The 15,951-nt window shown below is 42.7% G+C and overlaps 1 protein-coding gene across 3 annotated transcripts in view; it reads left to right on the top strand.

The window, feature by feature from the left end:
- The first annotated feature begins 9,981 nt into the window (after positions 1 to 9,981).
- ttc3 (tetratricopeptide repeat domain 3) overlaps positions 9,982 to 15,951 on the top strand; it is a 141,149-nt gene continuing 135,179 nt past the window's right edge. For 2 of the 3 annotated variants that reach the window (XM_072260010.1, XM_072260009.1), the window contains exon 1: positions 10,087 to 10,193. The gene's annotated coding sequence lies outside the window, so the exon portion shown is untranslated. The other variant, XM_072260011.1, reaches the window with a different exon arrangement.

Genomic DNA, 15,951 nt, shown 5'->3' with positions numbered 1-15,951 from the left:
TGATTCCCTGAGAGTCATAGGTAGACATGTTGATGAAGAAGGCTTTTGGCATGATAGCCTCTATAAGTCACAGCAATGAGTATACCAGGTGGGAGTTCATGGTTCGGATTTACAGCGTGCTGATGAGGCCACACTTGAGTATTATTTGCTTTTGGTTGCCCTTGTCGCCAGCACTTGAGGAGCTATGTGATAGGGAGATGTTGGACAGGCTAGGAGTATATTTCTTAGAATGTAAGAGACAGAGAAGTGATTGTATAAAGAAATACAGGGTGAATGCAGTCAGTTTCATTTTGCAGAGTTGGGCTAACAATAACTAGAGAACATAAACATAAGAAAATAAGAAATAGGAGCAGGAGTAGGCCACCAGGCCCATCAAGCCTGCTCCGCCATTCAATAAGATCGTGGCTGATCTGGCCATGGACTCATCTCCACCTACCTGCCTTTTCCTCATAACCCTTACTTCCCCTACTATGCAAAAATCCATCCAACCTTGTCTTAAACATATTTACTGAGGTAGTCTCCACTGCTTCATTGGGCAGAGAATGCCACAGATTCACCACTCTCTGGGAAAAGCAGTTCCTCTTCATCTCTGTCCTAAATCTACTCCCCTGAATCTCGAGGTTATGTCTCCTAGTTCTAGTCTCACCTACAAGTGGAAAAAACTTCTCTACCTCTATTTTATCTATCCCTTTCATAACTATATACGTTTATATAAGATCTCCTCTCATTCTTCTGAATTCCAGTGAGTACAGTTCCAGGAAACTGAATCTCTCTCATTGTCTAACTCCTTCATCTCTGGAATCAACCTGGTGAACCCCCTCTGCATCACCTCCAAAGCCAGTATCTCCTTCCTCAAGGAGACCAGAACTGTATGCAGTACTCCAGATGCAGCCTCACCAGTACGCAGTACAGTTGCAGCATAACCTCCCTGCTCTTAAATTCAATCCCTCCAGCAATGAAGGCCAACATTCCATTTGCCTTCTTGATAGCCTGCTGTACCTGCAAACCAACATTTTGTGATTCATACACAAGCACTCCCAAGTTCCTCTGCATAGCAGTATGCTGCAATTTTTTACCATTCAAACAATAATCTGCTTCTCCATTTTTCCTTCCAAAGTGGATGACCTCACACTTATCAGCATTGAACTCCATCTGCCAGACCCTTGCCCGTTCACTTAACCTATCTATATCTCTCTGCAGACTTTCCATATCTTCTGCACAATTTGTTCTTCCACTCAATTTAGTATCATCAGCAAACTTAGTTACAATATATTCTGTCCCTTCTTCCAAATAGTTAATGTATATCGTGAACAGCTGTAGGCCCAGCACCGATCCCTGCAGCACACCGCTCACCACTAATTGCCAACCAGAGTAATGACCATGCATCCAACTCTCTGTTTTCTATTAGTTAACCAATCCTCCATCCATGCTAATACATCACCCCCAACTCTATGTATCCTTACCTTATGGATAAATCTTTTATGTGGCACCTTATCAAACACTTTCTGGAAATCCACTTCAATAGCATCCATCTGTTCCCCACTATCCACTGCGCTCATTATATCCTCAAAGAACTCCAGTAAGTTTGTCAAACAGAACCTGCCTTTGCTGAGTCCATGCTGCATCTGCCTGATGGATTCATTTCTTTCAGATGCCTCACTATTTCTTCTTTAATGATAGCTTCAAGCATTTTCCCCAACTACAGATGTTAAACTAACTAGCCTTCAGTTACCCGCCTTTTGCCTACATCATTTTTTGAAGAGTGGGATGACATTTGCCATCTTCCAATCCACCAGGACCTACCCAGAGTCCAGAGAACTTGGGTAAATTATCATCAAATCCTCTACTATAACTTCTGTCATTTATTTCAGTACCCTAGATGCATTCCATCAGGACTAGGGGACTTGTCTATCTTCAAGCCCACAAGTTTGCACAGCACTACTTCTTTAGCAATAGCTATTGTACTGAAGTCCTCACCTCCCATCGCATCCATAACATCGCTCTTTGATACGTTTGACTTGTCATTCAGTGTGAAGACTGACAGAAAATAGTCATTCAAACCCTCTGCCATTTCCTCTTTACCCAATATCAATTCTCCCTTTTCACCCTCCAAGGGACCAACGTTCACTTTTCCACTTTATATGATTATAAAAACTTCTACTATCCATTTTTATATTTTGTGCTAGTTTATCTTCATAATCTATTTTCCTTTTCTTTATTGCTCCCTTAGTGGTTCTTTGTTGCTTTCTAAAGTTTTCCCAATTTTTCAGTTTCCCACAACTCTTGGTGACTTTGTATGCACAAGCTTTTAGTTTGATGCCTTCTTTTATTTCCTTAGTTATCCAAGGCTGGCTCTCCCACCCTTCCTGTCCTTGCTTTTAACTGGAATATACTTTTGCTGAGCACCATGAAAAATCTCTTTGAAAGTCTTGCACTGTTCCTCAACCATCCCACCATATAGCCTGTGTTCCCAGTCTATTCTAGCCAAGTCCTCCCTCATCTCTCTGTAGTCTCCACTGTTTAGGCATAATGTACTGGTTTTAGATTGAACGATTGCACCCTCCATTTGTACGGGAAACTCAATCATACTGTGATCACTCTTTCAAGAGGATTCCTAATTACAAGATCACTAATTTTACCTGTCTCATTGCACAGGATCAGATCTAAGATAGCCCATTCCCTTGTAGGTTCAGTATCATGCTGTTCAAGAAAGCCATTACGGATGATGTTATGAAGTCCTCTTCAAGACTGCCTCGACCAACTTGATTCACCCAATCTATGTGCAAGTTAAATTCCCCCATGATAACTGCTGTTGCATTCTTACATGCCTCATGTATTTCTGTTTATTGCCTGTGCCACTGTAATGTTATTATTCGGTGGCTGATAGACAACTCCCACCAATGATTTTTTTCCCTTTACTATTCCTAATCTCTATCCAGATGGATTCACCATTCTGCTCCTTAGATCTTATATCGTCTCACTATTGCCCTGATCTCATCTTTAATTAAGTGCTACCCCGCCTCCCTGATCTTCCTGCCTATCCTTCCGTATTACCTGCTATCCTTGGATATTTAATTCCCAATCTTCTCCACCCCGCAACCAATTCTCTGTAATGGCCACTAAATCATACCTCTTTGTACTGATTTGTGCCACAAGTTCACTGACCTTGTTTCGAATACAACAGGCATTCAAATAAAGTGCCCTTACACTCATTCTGCTTTTAAAATCTTGAACATTTTACTCTTTTGCACTTGACTTTTCTTCACTCCACTCTTACTTTTCTCTTTTTTATCTTTTGCCTTTTCTTTATCTTTATCCACACTTTTCTTTTTTACTTCATCCATATTTCTCCAATATGTTGGACCCAACCCCCAGAGGGCAAACAGTGGTGCTAGAAAGTTTGTGAATTTTGTAGAATTTTCTCTATTTCTGCATAAATATGACCTAAAATGTGATCAGATCTTCACGTGAGACTTAAAACTGGATAAAGAGAACCCAATTAGTAAATAACACAAAAACATTACACAGTATTTGTTCATTTATTTATTGAGAAATATTATCCAATATTACATGTATTTGTTGGAAAAAATACGTGAACCTTTGTTTTCAGTAACTGGTGCGACTGACACCCCCCCCCCCCCCACCCCAACCCTGTACAGCAATAACTTCAACCTAATGTTTCCAGTAACAGTTGAGCAGTCCTACAGATCAGCTTGGTAAAATTTTCGGCTATTCCTACTTCAATTCTGGAATTTTGGTGGGCTTCCTTGTGTGAACTGCTTGCTTCAGGTCCTTCCACAACCTTTCTATAGCATTAAGATCAGGACTTTAACTTGGCCATTCCAAAACATGTATTTTCCACATTTTAAATCATTCTGTTGTTGATTTTCTCTTGTTTTTCAGATCATTGTCTTGTTGCATTATCCAGCTTCTATTGAGCTTCAGGTGACAGACTGCTATCCTGACATTCTCCCGTAAAATGCCTTGATACAATTTTGAATTCATTGTTTCCTCAGTGACTGCAAGCTCTCAAGGTCCCGAGGCAGCAAAGCAGCCCCAAACCATGATGCTCCTTCCACCATGCTTCATACAGTAGTTGCGATGAGGTTTTGGTGTTGGTCTGCAGTGCCCTTTTTCCTCCAAACATAGCAATGTGCATTTCTGCCAAAAAGTTCAACTTTTGTCTCATCTGTCCACAGAAAATAGCCCCAGAAGCATTATAGAATGTCCAGGTGGTCTTTTGCAAACCTAAGACGTGCAGCAAAGTTTATTTTTGAGAGCAATGGTTTCCTCTGTGGTGTCCTTGTGGAATGAACTGTCAGTGGAAGTAGGTGTGACGAGTACTTGTTACATAACACCTGTCAGGGTGATAAGTATCTGGAGAATGCACGCTAACAGGTGTAGGAACAAGTAGTCATCACACCTACTTCCACTGAAAGTTCATCCCACAATAGATACCACCATTTGTATAAAAATATTTTTTTATACAATATCAGCTTTTAAAACACAAAAGACTCTGTGGATACTGGAAATCTTCAACAATACACATAGAAGACCATAGGAAATGAGTACACCAGTCAGCATCTATGGAGAGGAATAAACAGTTGATGTTTCAGGCTGAGACCCTTCATTGGACCAACTTTTAAAAGACAGTTGGGCAGGTACATGGATTGGAAAGGTTTAGAAGGTTATAGGTCACAAGGTGGGAAATGGAATTAGTTTTGATGGTGTATCATGGACTGTTCAACCAAAGGACCTGTTTCTACACTATATGATTCTATGGGTACATTCACAAATAAAAGATTGACTACAGCTCGTCATTTAATACCATCACCCCCTCAAAATTGATCAATAAGCTCCAAGAAGGTACCTGCTTGTGCAATGGATTTTGGATTTCCTTCCTTGTAGACCTCAGTCAGTTTGGACTGGCAACAACATCTCCCCCATGATCTCTATCAGCACAGGTGCACCACAAGGTTGTGTGCTTAGTCCCCTGCTCTACACACTTTACACCTATGACGGTGTGGCTAAGCACAGCTCCAATGCCTTATTCAAGTCGGCTGTGTTACGAACCCACAGGTTTCGTTTTCTGTCACTTTAAGAGTGTCTAAGTGAGGTGGGACTGTGACATCAGTCACAGGCTGCTGCGAACTTAAACTCATATACAAAGAGCGACCTTCAGGGGAGGGAGAGAGGGAGGGGAGAGGAGGGAGAGAGGGAGGGGGGAGGAGAGAGAGAGGGGGAGGAGAGAGAGAGGGGGGAGGAGGGAGAGAGGGGGAGAGAGAGGGACAGGGGAGGGAGAGGGAGAGAGAGAGAGAGACAGAGAGACACACACACACACACACACAGAGGAAGCCAGTAACTTCAGCTTGTCACAGCTGGGGCTTGGAACTCCCTTATGCCCACAAGGGTGGGTTAAACATCGGCATGGAGTGCATAACGAATGTGTGACTCTCATTTCGTACAATCCATAGGAGTGGATTTTTTGGGGTATCTTGCGGGACCACTTTTGTAGCCCTTGCCTGGGTATGTTGTGTGGTAACCACTGGAAAATGATATTCCTGTGACAGGTTACTTTCGGTGATAATTCATATGTGGATTTGGAACGTCACGATAGACAAGATCTACGGCAATTGTTATCTCGTTTTACCTGTGTGGAACCTGTGGAATACTTCATACTTACCTTCTCTCTCCATTACAATGTAGATTACAAATATCTCTCTCCCATCATTTATCACGTGGATTACTGAACTTTCCTACTTTACCATCTCAAGACTCTAAGCCTTGTTCCCCTCAATAGTTTGGGAGTTATATTTGCACACATATATACACATAACACTGTTAATTTTAGTTGATCTTGGTTGAGTTACTATATTATAAGTAGTTACTAATAAAAATAGTGGTTTTAACATCAAAACCAGACTCAGTGTGAAATCTCTTGCTGATGGTTTGTTTCTAAAATGTTACAGTGCTAATAGCTGATGTCAACACTGTTGTGGGTGGTGATGAATCAGGAAACAGGAAGGGGATCAGAAACTTGTAACAAGAATCTCTCAATGTCAGCAAGACCAAGGAACTGATTATAGACTTTAGGAGAGGGAAACTAAAGGCCCATAAACCAGAATTCATTGGAGGATCAGAGGTGGAGATGGTTAGCAATTCTAAATTCCTGGGTGTTACTGTTTCATTGGAGCTGTTCTGGACCCAGCATTGCGAAGAAAGTACAACAACGCATCTACTTCCTTAGGAGTCTGCGGAGATTCAGCATGACATCTAAAACTTTGATAAAACTTCTATGGATGTTTAGTGGAGAATATATTGATTGGCTGCATCACGGCCTAGTATGAAAACACCAATGCTTTTGACTGGAAAGACCATAAGATATAGGAGCAGAAGTAGGCCATTTGGCCCATTGAGTCTGCTCCGCCATTCAATCATGGGCGGATCCAATTCTTCCAGTAATCCCCACTCCCCTGCCTTCTCCCCATACCCTTTGATGCCCTGGCTAATCAAGAACCTATCTATCTCTGCCTTAAATACACCTGTTGACTTGGCCTTCACAACTGCTCGTGGCAACAAATTCCACAGATCTACCACTCTCTGACTAAAGTAATTTCTCCGCATCTCTGTTCTAAATGGATGTCCTTCAATCCTGAAGTTATGGCCCTCTTGTCCTAGACTCCCCTACCATGGGAAATAACTTTGCCATATCTAATCTGTTCAGGCCTTTTAACATTCAGAATGTTTCTATGAGATCCCCTGTCATTCTCCTGAACTCCAGGGAATACAGCCCACGAGCTGCGAGGCGTTCCTCATATGGAAACCCTTTTAATCCTGGAAACATTCTCATGAATCTTCTCTGAACCTTCTCCATTGTCAGTATATCCTTTTTAAAATAAAGACCCCAAAACTGCACACAATACTCCAAGTGTGGTCTCACGAATGCCTTACAGAGCCTCAACATCACATCCCTGCTCTTATATTCTGTACTTCTAGAAATGAATGCCAACATTGCATTCGCCTTCTTCACCACCGACTCAACCTACAGGTTAACCTCTAGGGTATCCTGCACAAGGACTCCCAAGTCCCTTTGCATCTCTGCATTTTGAATTCTCTCCCCATCTAAATAATAGTCTGCCCATTTATTCCTTCCACCAAATTGCACGACCATACACTTTCCGACATTGTTATTTCATTTGCTACTTTAGGGGAATTTTCATTCCCCTAAACTATCTAAGTCTCTCTGCAGGCTCCCTGTTTCTTCAACATGACCAGGTCCTCCACCTATCTTTGTATCTTCGGCAAATTTAGCCTCAAATCCATTAGTCCCATAGTCCAAGTCATTGACATACATCGTAAAAAGCAGCAGCCCCAACACCGACTCCTGTAAAACTCTACTGGTAACCAGCAGCCAGCCAGAGTAGGATCCCTTTATTCCCACTGTCTGGTTTCTGTCAATCAGCTAATGCTCCACCCATGCTAGTAACTCCCCTGTAATTCCATGGGCTCTTATCTTGCTAAGGAGCTTCATGTGCAGCACCTTGTCAAAGGCCTTCTGAAAATCCATGTACGCCACATCTACTGCATCTCCTTTGTCTACTCTGCTTGTAATTTCCTCAAAAAATTGCAGTAGGTTTGTCTGGCAGGATTTTCCTTTCAGGAAACCAAGCTGGCTTTGGCCTACCTTGTCATGTGCCTCCAGGTACTCCATAATCTCATCCCTACAGTCGATTCCAACAACTTCCCAACCACTGACGTCAGGCTAACAGGTCTACAGTTTCCCTTCTGCTGTCTCTCACCCTTCTCAAATATCGGATTAACATTTGCAATTTTCCAGTCATCCACAGTACAATGCCCGCATCTGTCGATTCTTGAAAGATCATAGTTAACGCCTCCACAATCTCTCCAGCTACTTCCTTCAGAACCCAAGGCTGCATTCCATCAGGTCCAGGAGATTTATCCAGCCTCAGACCATTAAGCTTCCTGAGTACCTTCTCAGTCATAATTTTCACTGCACCTACTTCACTTCCCCGACACTCTTGAATGTCCGGTATACTGCAGATGTCTTCCACTGTGAAGACTGATGCAAAATACGCATTCAGTTCCTCTGCCATTTCTGAGTCTCTCATTACAATATCTCCAACGTCATTTTCTACCAGTCCTATATCTATCCTCAACTCTCTTTTACCCTTTATATACTTAAAAAAGCTTTTAGTGTCCTCTTTAATATTAGCCGCCAGCTTCCTTTCATAATTCATCTTTTCTTTCTGCAATTTTTTAAAAGCTTCCCTATCCTCTATCTTCCTACCAGCTCTGGCTTCCTTGTATGCCCTCTCCTTTTCTTGGTCTTTGGCTCTGACCTCATTTGTCAGCCATGGTAGTGTCCTTCGTCCATTTGAAAATTTCTTGTTTGGAATATATCTGTCTTGCACTTCCCTCATTTTTTGCAGCAACTCCAACCATTACTGCTCTGCTTTCCTTCCTGCTAGGGTCCCCTTCCAGTCAACTCTGCCCAGTTCCGCTCTTATGCCATTGTAGTTTCCTTTATTCCACTGAAATACCAACACATTGGGTTTTAGTTTCTCCTTCTCAAATTTTAAAGTGAACTCGATCATATTGTGATCACTGTTCCTTAACCAATGGATCATCGCACAACACCCAATCCAGCACAGCTGATCCCCTAGTGGGCTCAACAACAAGCTGTTCTAAAAAGCCATCCCTTAGACATTCTACAAATTCTCTCTCTTGCAGTCCAGTGCTGGCCTGCTTTACCCAAACCACTTTCATGTTAAAATCCCCAACGATTATCATGACACTGCCCTTTTACACGTTTTCTATCTCCTGCTGTAATTTGTAATCCACATCCCGGCTGCTATTTGGAGGCCTGTATACAACTGACATTAGGGTCCTTTTACCCTTGCCATTTCTTAACTCAACCCATAGATACTCTACACCTTCCAATCCTATGTCTACACCTTCCGAAAATTCTACGAAAGGTAGTGGATTCTGCCCAGTATATGCAACCCCGCCCCCCCCCCCGCCAAATACTGAGCACATCTACATGAAATGCTGTCGCAGGAAAGCAACATCAATTATCGGAGATCCCTATCACCCAGGTCATGCTTTCTTCTTGCTGCTGCCATCAAATAAAAGGTACGAGTGCCTCAGGACTCTCACCACCAGCTTCAAGAGCAGTTACTACCCCTCAATCATCACGCTCTTGAATAAAAGGGGATAACTACACTCACTTGCCTCATCACTGAAATGTTTCTGCAACCAATGGTCTCACTTTATGGACTCTTTATCTCATAATTTATGGCTATTTATTTAAACTTGCATTTGCACTGTTTTATTGTCTTGTGCACTCTGTTTGATTTTTCATTGATCCTGTTATAGTTACTATTTTATAGATTTGCTACGTGTACCAACAAGAAAATTAATCTCAGGGCTGTATATGGTGGCATATATGTACTGTACTTTAGTAATAAAATTTACATTGCGATTTGGACATGGGCACAGGTTTCAGAAAGGCACTCTTTGTAGATCAATGTCTTTGAATTATTTTCTACTCTTAAGTTGATTTTTATGTACCTAATTATTTGCCAGTGAGTAAGATGCTGTCAAAGTCAGGCAGGTGTTTCTGTAAGTGTGTGTAAACTCAGGGGTATTTCGCCTGACTAGTCACACTGCCTTCGTGTCACTCCCTGGGCGTGAAGAAACCCTCTGCCATTGTCTTACCTTATTTGCTCTACAAATCTGCCGCAGAATGGCCTTTAACCAATTGCAAATCAGTCCTGATTTTGCAATAAAGGGCATCACAGCAGGGATGATCCTTACGAAATGAGGAATGCTGGGATAGATAGTCCTACGAAGTCTAACTGCTGAACAGGATCCCATGGTGTTAAGAGGTGTACTAGCACGGGCTGAAGATGGCTGACTGAGAGTGGGGATTTAGAGGTACTTTTCAGGATTGATGCCAGAGACTAGTGGAGATCCGCAGGGGTCGGTGTCAAGACAGGGACAAAGCTGCCGGTCGGAGCAACCCTACGTCAACACGCCACCTTGTCCGGGGAGCGGGTATGTGACGTCAACGCCAGGGTGCGGAAACGTATTTGAGGTCGGAAGTGACGTTGCGTGCCATCGCGGGCGACGTGACAGAGGCGGTTGGCGATTCTGACAGCGGAGGCGGGGGGGTGAGTGACCTTCGGTGCCGCGGTTCGGACCGGGCGGCAGGGAGGGGGTCTTCGGGTAGCACCTCCGCCCGCCGCTTGGCGAGCGCAGTCCTCCGTTTTGCTCCCCCCGGGCCGGCCTTTTATTGTCGATCAAGGCTGCCGTCAGAGGAAGCATCCGTTTCGCCCACAACCCCAAACCCCATTGCGGCTGCCCGGGTCCCCTTGGACGGCGCAGTCATTGCCACCTTTCTGAAGGAGATGCTCCACTCCACTCGCTTCCCTGTTTGCCACCTGCCACACTCTGATGGAGCCCTCATAGACCTATGAAAGGTGCCCTCAGTAGCAGAGCAGTTTTCATGATACTTCGAGAGAGAGTTCCAACTGCACAGGAAGGGATCCTTGCCACACACTTCTGAACCTTGGAAAATCTATGGAACAAGATGCTGTTTGTTCAGTTTTGTTTATATCTGTATAAGATCGGTAGCCTTTTAGATCTGTTTTTGTCTGATACGTCTGTCATATGGTCAGAGTTTCTGCCTTTACCATCTGTTCAGGCGGTGAGTTCTAGCCCCCTTAACAGCTGTAAAAAGGATTTTCTCCCTGTAATCTTTCTGCCAGTTACTTTAACTGTGTGCTTCCTGGCTTGTTTTCTGCTACGTGAAGTAAATTCTTCCTTTTTATTCTGTCAAGGTATCTTCATAATTTTATATGCACCTGTATACTCACCACAGCTTTCTCTCACTCAATGAAAAAAATTGTCTTTCTTTTTTAAATTTTAATGCTGGCAGCATCTACTATACATGCACTAGTTGGAAAAACTGCCCGGCTCTCCCCATAGTCACTGGAACTTTTAAATCCATGTAAGATTTCCAGATAACACACACAAAAGTTGCTGGTGAACGCAGCAGGCCAGGCAGCATCTCTCGGAAGAGGTGCAGTCGACGTTTCAGGCCGAGACCCTTCATCAGGACTCATCATGCCCTGCCCAAGAAATAGTGGATGCATTAATGATAATTTTTCAAAACTCGTTAGATTCTGGACTAGCTCCTGAGGATTGGAGGGTGGCTAATGTAACTCCACTTTTTAAAAAAGGAGGGAGAGAGAAACCGGGGAATTATAGACCGGTTAGCCTAACGTCGGTGGTGGGGAAACTGCTGGAGTCAGTTATCAAGGATGTGATAACAGCACATTTGGAAAGCGGTGAAATCATCGGACAAAGTCAGCATGGATTTGTGAAAGGAAAATCATGTCTGACGAATCTCATAGAATTTTTTGAGGATGTAACTAGTAGAGTGGATAGGGGAGAACCAGTGGATGTGGTATATTTGGATTTTCAGAAGGCTTTTGACAAGGTCCCACACAGGAGATTAGTGTGCAAACTTAAAGCACACAGTATTGGGGGTAAGGTATTGGTGTGGGTGGAGAGTTGGTTAGCAGACAGGAAGCAAAGAGTGGGAATAAACGGGACCTTTTCAGAATGGCAGGCGGTGACTAGTGGGGTACCGCAAGGCTCAGTGCTGGGACCCCAGTTGTTTACAATATATATTAATGACTTGGATGAGGGAATTAAATGCAGCATCTCCAGTTTGCGGATGACACGAAGCTGGGTGGCAGTGTTAGCTGTGAGGAGGATGCTAAGAGGATGCAGAGTGACTTGGATAGGTTGGGTGAGTGGGCAAATTCATGGCAGATGCAATTTAATGTGGATAAATGTGAAGTTATCCACTTTGGTGGCAAAAATAGGAAAACAGATTATTATCTGAATGGTGGCCGATTAGGAAAAGGGGAGGTGCAACGAGACCTGGATGTCATTATACACCAGTCATTGAAAGTGGGCATGCAGGTACAGCAGGCAGTGAAAAAGGCGAATGGTATGCTGGCATTTATAGCGAGAGGATTCGAGTACAGGAGCAGGGAGGTACTACTGCAGTTGTAATTAGAAGATTGAGGGGGGATCTGATTGAAACGTATAAGATCCTAAAGGGATTGGACAGGCTAGATGCAGGAAGATTGTTCCTGATGTTGGGGAAGTCCAGAACGAGGGGTCACAGTTTGAGGATAGAGGGGAAGCCTTTTAGGACCGAGATTAGGAAAAACTTCTTCACACAGAGAGTGGTGAATCTGTGGAATTTTCTACCACAGGAAACAGTTGAGGCCAGTTCATTGGCTATATTTAAGAGGGAGATAGATATGGCCCTTGTGGCTACGGGGGTCAGGGGGTATGGAGGGAAGGCTGGGGCGAGGTTCTGAGTTGGATGATCAGCCATGATCATAATAAATGGCGGTGCAGGCTCGAAGGGCCGAATGGCCTACTCCTGCACCTATTTTCTATGTTTCTATGTTTCCGAGAGATGCTGCCTGGCCTGCTGCGTTCACCAGCAACTTTTATGTGTGTTGCTTGAATTTCCAGCGTCTGCAGAATTCCTGTTGTTTAAGATTTCCAGATGATCCATTGGCCAATAACATGTTTCTTGAGAGTTGCTGCCATCCAGGTTAATGAATAGATTTATTACATTTTTAATTTTAACACAGTAAATAGTAGAAATATTTTTTTGAAAGTTAGGAAAATAGTATGATTACGTAACCAATATATTTATTGGTCTAGATGGGTATCTGGTCAATGCTCATCCTGACTTTGCCCATGCTCACAAAATATTGATGGCTATGGATTTAATGATAGTTGGGCAGATTGTAGCTAATTTTTATATATTCATATTTGTGGCAAGGGATATCACTATGATGGGTGTCATTGGTTGTCCATATCTAATTTAGCTTGAGAAAATCACTTAGAACTATGACAGTCCTGGTAAAGCTACTTCGGTAGTGTTGTCGGTTAAGGAGATCCAGGATCTGGACTCTTTCATCTGACTAATAAATTGCTTTGGGTCACAAGTTATGTGCTTCAAAGCCAATAATTTGTTCAGGTGTGTTGCTTGGTTTATTGTCAGATCTGTACGTGTTATTCATGTAAACAGAGTTGAATTGGCTGAAAGTGATGTTGTGAACCTCAGAGGCTGCGATAAATCAGACATTGGTTTGTCATTTTATGCATTACAGTCCTATTGCCCGAGATGTTTGAAGGTGAACTGCAGCTGAGATCATCTTTATAAATGTCATCAGTTAGCCTATCTGATAACGTTTTGAGAATGTCAGCCTAGTAGTGTGTTCTTGCTCAGTCACTTGTTTAACATTCTAATGTCATCTAGACTGTTTTGATTAGATGCTGGAAATTACAACACAGCTGCATAAAACAGCAAATTCCCCGCTGCCAAATTTTCAGCAGTAGATTATCTGCACTAATATTGGTGGTCTGCTGCTGTTTGTAGAAGATTGATTTGTGTATACCTTGCATCTAGGTCTATTTAATTAGCTGACATCCTGAAGGGGTTTATGTAGCTGTAAATAATCTGGAATTTTGGGGGAAAGACACTAACCCATTGATCATTAAAACTACCAGATTGTTCTGCAAAAATAAACCATCTGGTTCGCAAGTGTCTCTCTCCATCAAAATGTTGTCTAGCCACCTACTTGCCAGTACTGAGTTCTCCATCACAAGCATCCCAGATGGACCAGTCACAGAACAATATTGTATTTTAAGGGGCTGGATCTCCAGCCTCACGTAACTCTCCTCCTCATACTCTAATAGCTTTTCCACTATCTCTTAGGCAAGGGCATGATGAAATGTTCTCTACTTGTCTGGATTCAGGGAAAACTGGCATCAACCATATTAAGCATTGTATCCTTCCATTAATGATGCCAAGTGGCTACAGTGTGCCCCATCCGTTAAAAAAACATGGCATTTATGTGCCCAGGCTACTTCAGTTGAACCTCCCAAACCCAAGATTTCTATCATCAAGAAAGGCAAGGACAAGAGTTGATTGGTGCACAGCCATATTCAGAGTCCCCTCCAAGTTGCACACTATCTTGACTTACAGATATATTGCCACTTATTCATTGTCGATTTGTCAAAATCTTAAAACTTCCTCCACAACAGCACTCTGGGAGTACCCTAATCTGAAGGATAGTGATGTCAAGATTCTGAGAATTAATTTTTAAAATTGGATATTTTTTAGTTGAATGACTCATGATTGATATTACTGTTTGGCCATAGCAATTATGAATGACTTCAAGAATTTCACCGTGACCTTTAATTATTTCTCTCTTCACTTACACAGTGAAGAGAACATTAATTTAAAATCAAAAACACAAAATAATCTGCAGATGCTGGGATCAGAGCAACACTCACAATACGCCGGTCGGGCAGCATCAGTGGAAAGGATGAGTCAACGTTCTGAGCCAGAACTTCCGGTAATTCCTTCCCCATCCCTTCCTCTATCCCTATTTCATTCTGCCCCCCCCCCCAGCTGCCTATCACCTCCCTCATGGTTCTGCCTCCTTCTACTACCCATTGTTTTCCTGCCTATGACGTTCCTGCTTCCTCTCCCCCACCCCTTTGTTTTTCAAATTACTGGTTTTTCAGCTGAAACTACAAGCCTTCTTCCAACCCTCCCCCACCTTCTTTCTTCAGTCCTGATGAAGGGTTCTGGCCCGAAACGTCGACTCATCCTTTCCACTGACGCTGCCTGACCTGCTGAGTTCCTCCAGCATATTGTGAGTGTTGCCTTAATTTAAAATCAAGCTTTAACAGTATGACCAATTTCTTATAATATGAATATCTGTGGAAAAGAATAGATTTTATTCAACTATAAGTAAACATAAAGTAGAATACAAGCACACCATTTGTCATGCAGTGTTGTAATGTTATAGCACTATGATTGCATCACGTCATTTTTTTTCTAAAAGAGTAATCCTTCGAGGAGCTAGAATCAACTCATTGTGAATAATCATCTTGTATACTTGTTACTTCTAAGCCTGAGGTGCACTGCTCTTGCACTTGTTTGTCATTCAGAATATTCTGGATTCTTTTCTTTAACATTTGGTTCTATGTCTCTTGCATGAGTGTTCTCTGTGTAAAAATCAGTACTGAGTATCAGCCAACTGCATACTTTTACCGCTCATTTGACACTTTCCAGCTTTCACACCTGCATGTTCGACTATTACCATTCAAACAGGCTTCCTCATTTTTAAAGGATATAATATGATGAATTTATTGCATCACAATTGTAGTTAAAATTATTATTTCTGATTGTACCATCAAAATTTGCTCTTCATCTAATTAACCAAGATTTCACAATCAAGTGTTATTATTATCTGCAAATAAATTCTTTTGATCTAATTTCATTTCCTGTCACTGGTCATAGAACATAGAAAACCTACAGCACAGCACAATACAGGCCCTTCTGCCCACAATGCTGTGCCGAACATGTCCTTACCTTACCTTAGAAATTACCTACGATTACACATAGCCCTCTATTTTTCTAGGCTCCATGTACCTATCCAGGAGTCTCTTAAAAGACCCTATCGTATCTGCCTCCACCGGCGTCGCCGGCAGCCCATTCCACACACTCACCACTCTCTGCGTTTTTTAAAAAAAAACAACTTACCCCTGACATCTCCTCTGTATCTACTTCCAAGCACCTTAAAACTGTGCCCTCTTGTGCTAGCAATTTCAGACCTGGGAAAAAGCCTCTGACAATCCACAGGATCAATGCCTCTCATCATCTTATACGCCTCTATCAGGTCACCTCTCGTCCTCCGTCACTCCAAGGGGAAAAGGCCAAGTTCACTCAATCTATTCTCATAAGGCATGCTCCCCAATACAGGCAACATCCTTGTAAATCTCCTCTGCACCCCTTCTGTGGTTTCCACATCCTTCCTG

The sequence above is a fragment of the Mobula birostris genome, chromosome 6 (genome assembly GCF_030028105.1).
Source record: "Mobula birostris isolate sMobBir1 chromosome 6, sMobBir1.hap1, whole genome shotgun sequence".
NCBI classification, from domain to species: Eukaryota; Metazoa; Chordata; class Chondrichthyes; order Myliobatiformes; family Myliobatidae; genus Mobula; species Mobula birostris.
Note: the sequence above shows the minus strand (reverse complement) of the source record. Positions and strands in the feature narration are given on the sequence as shown.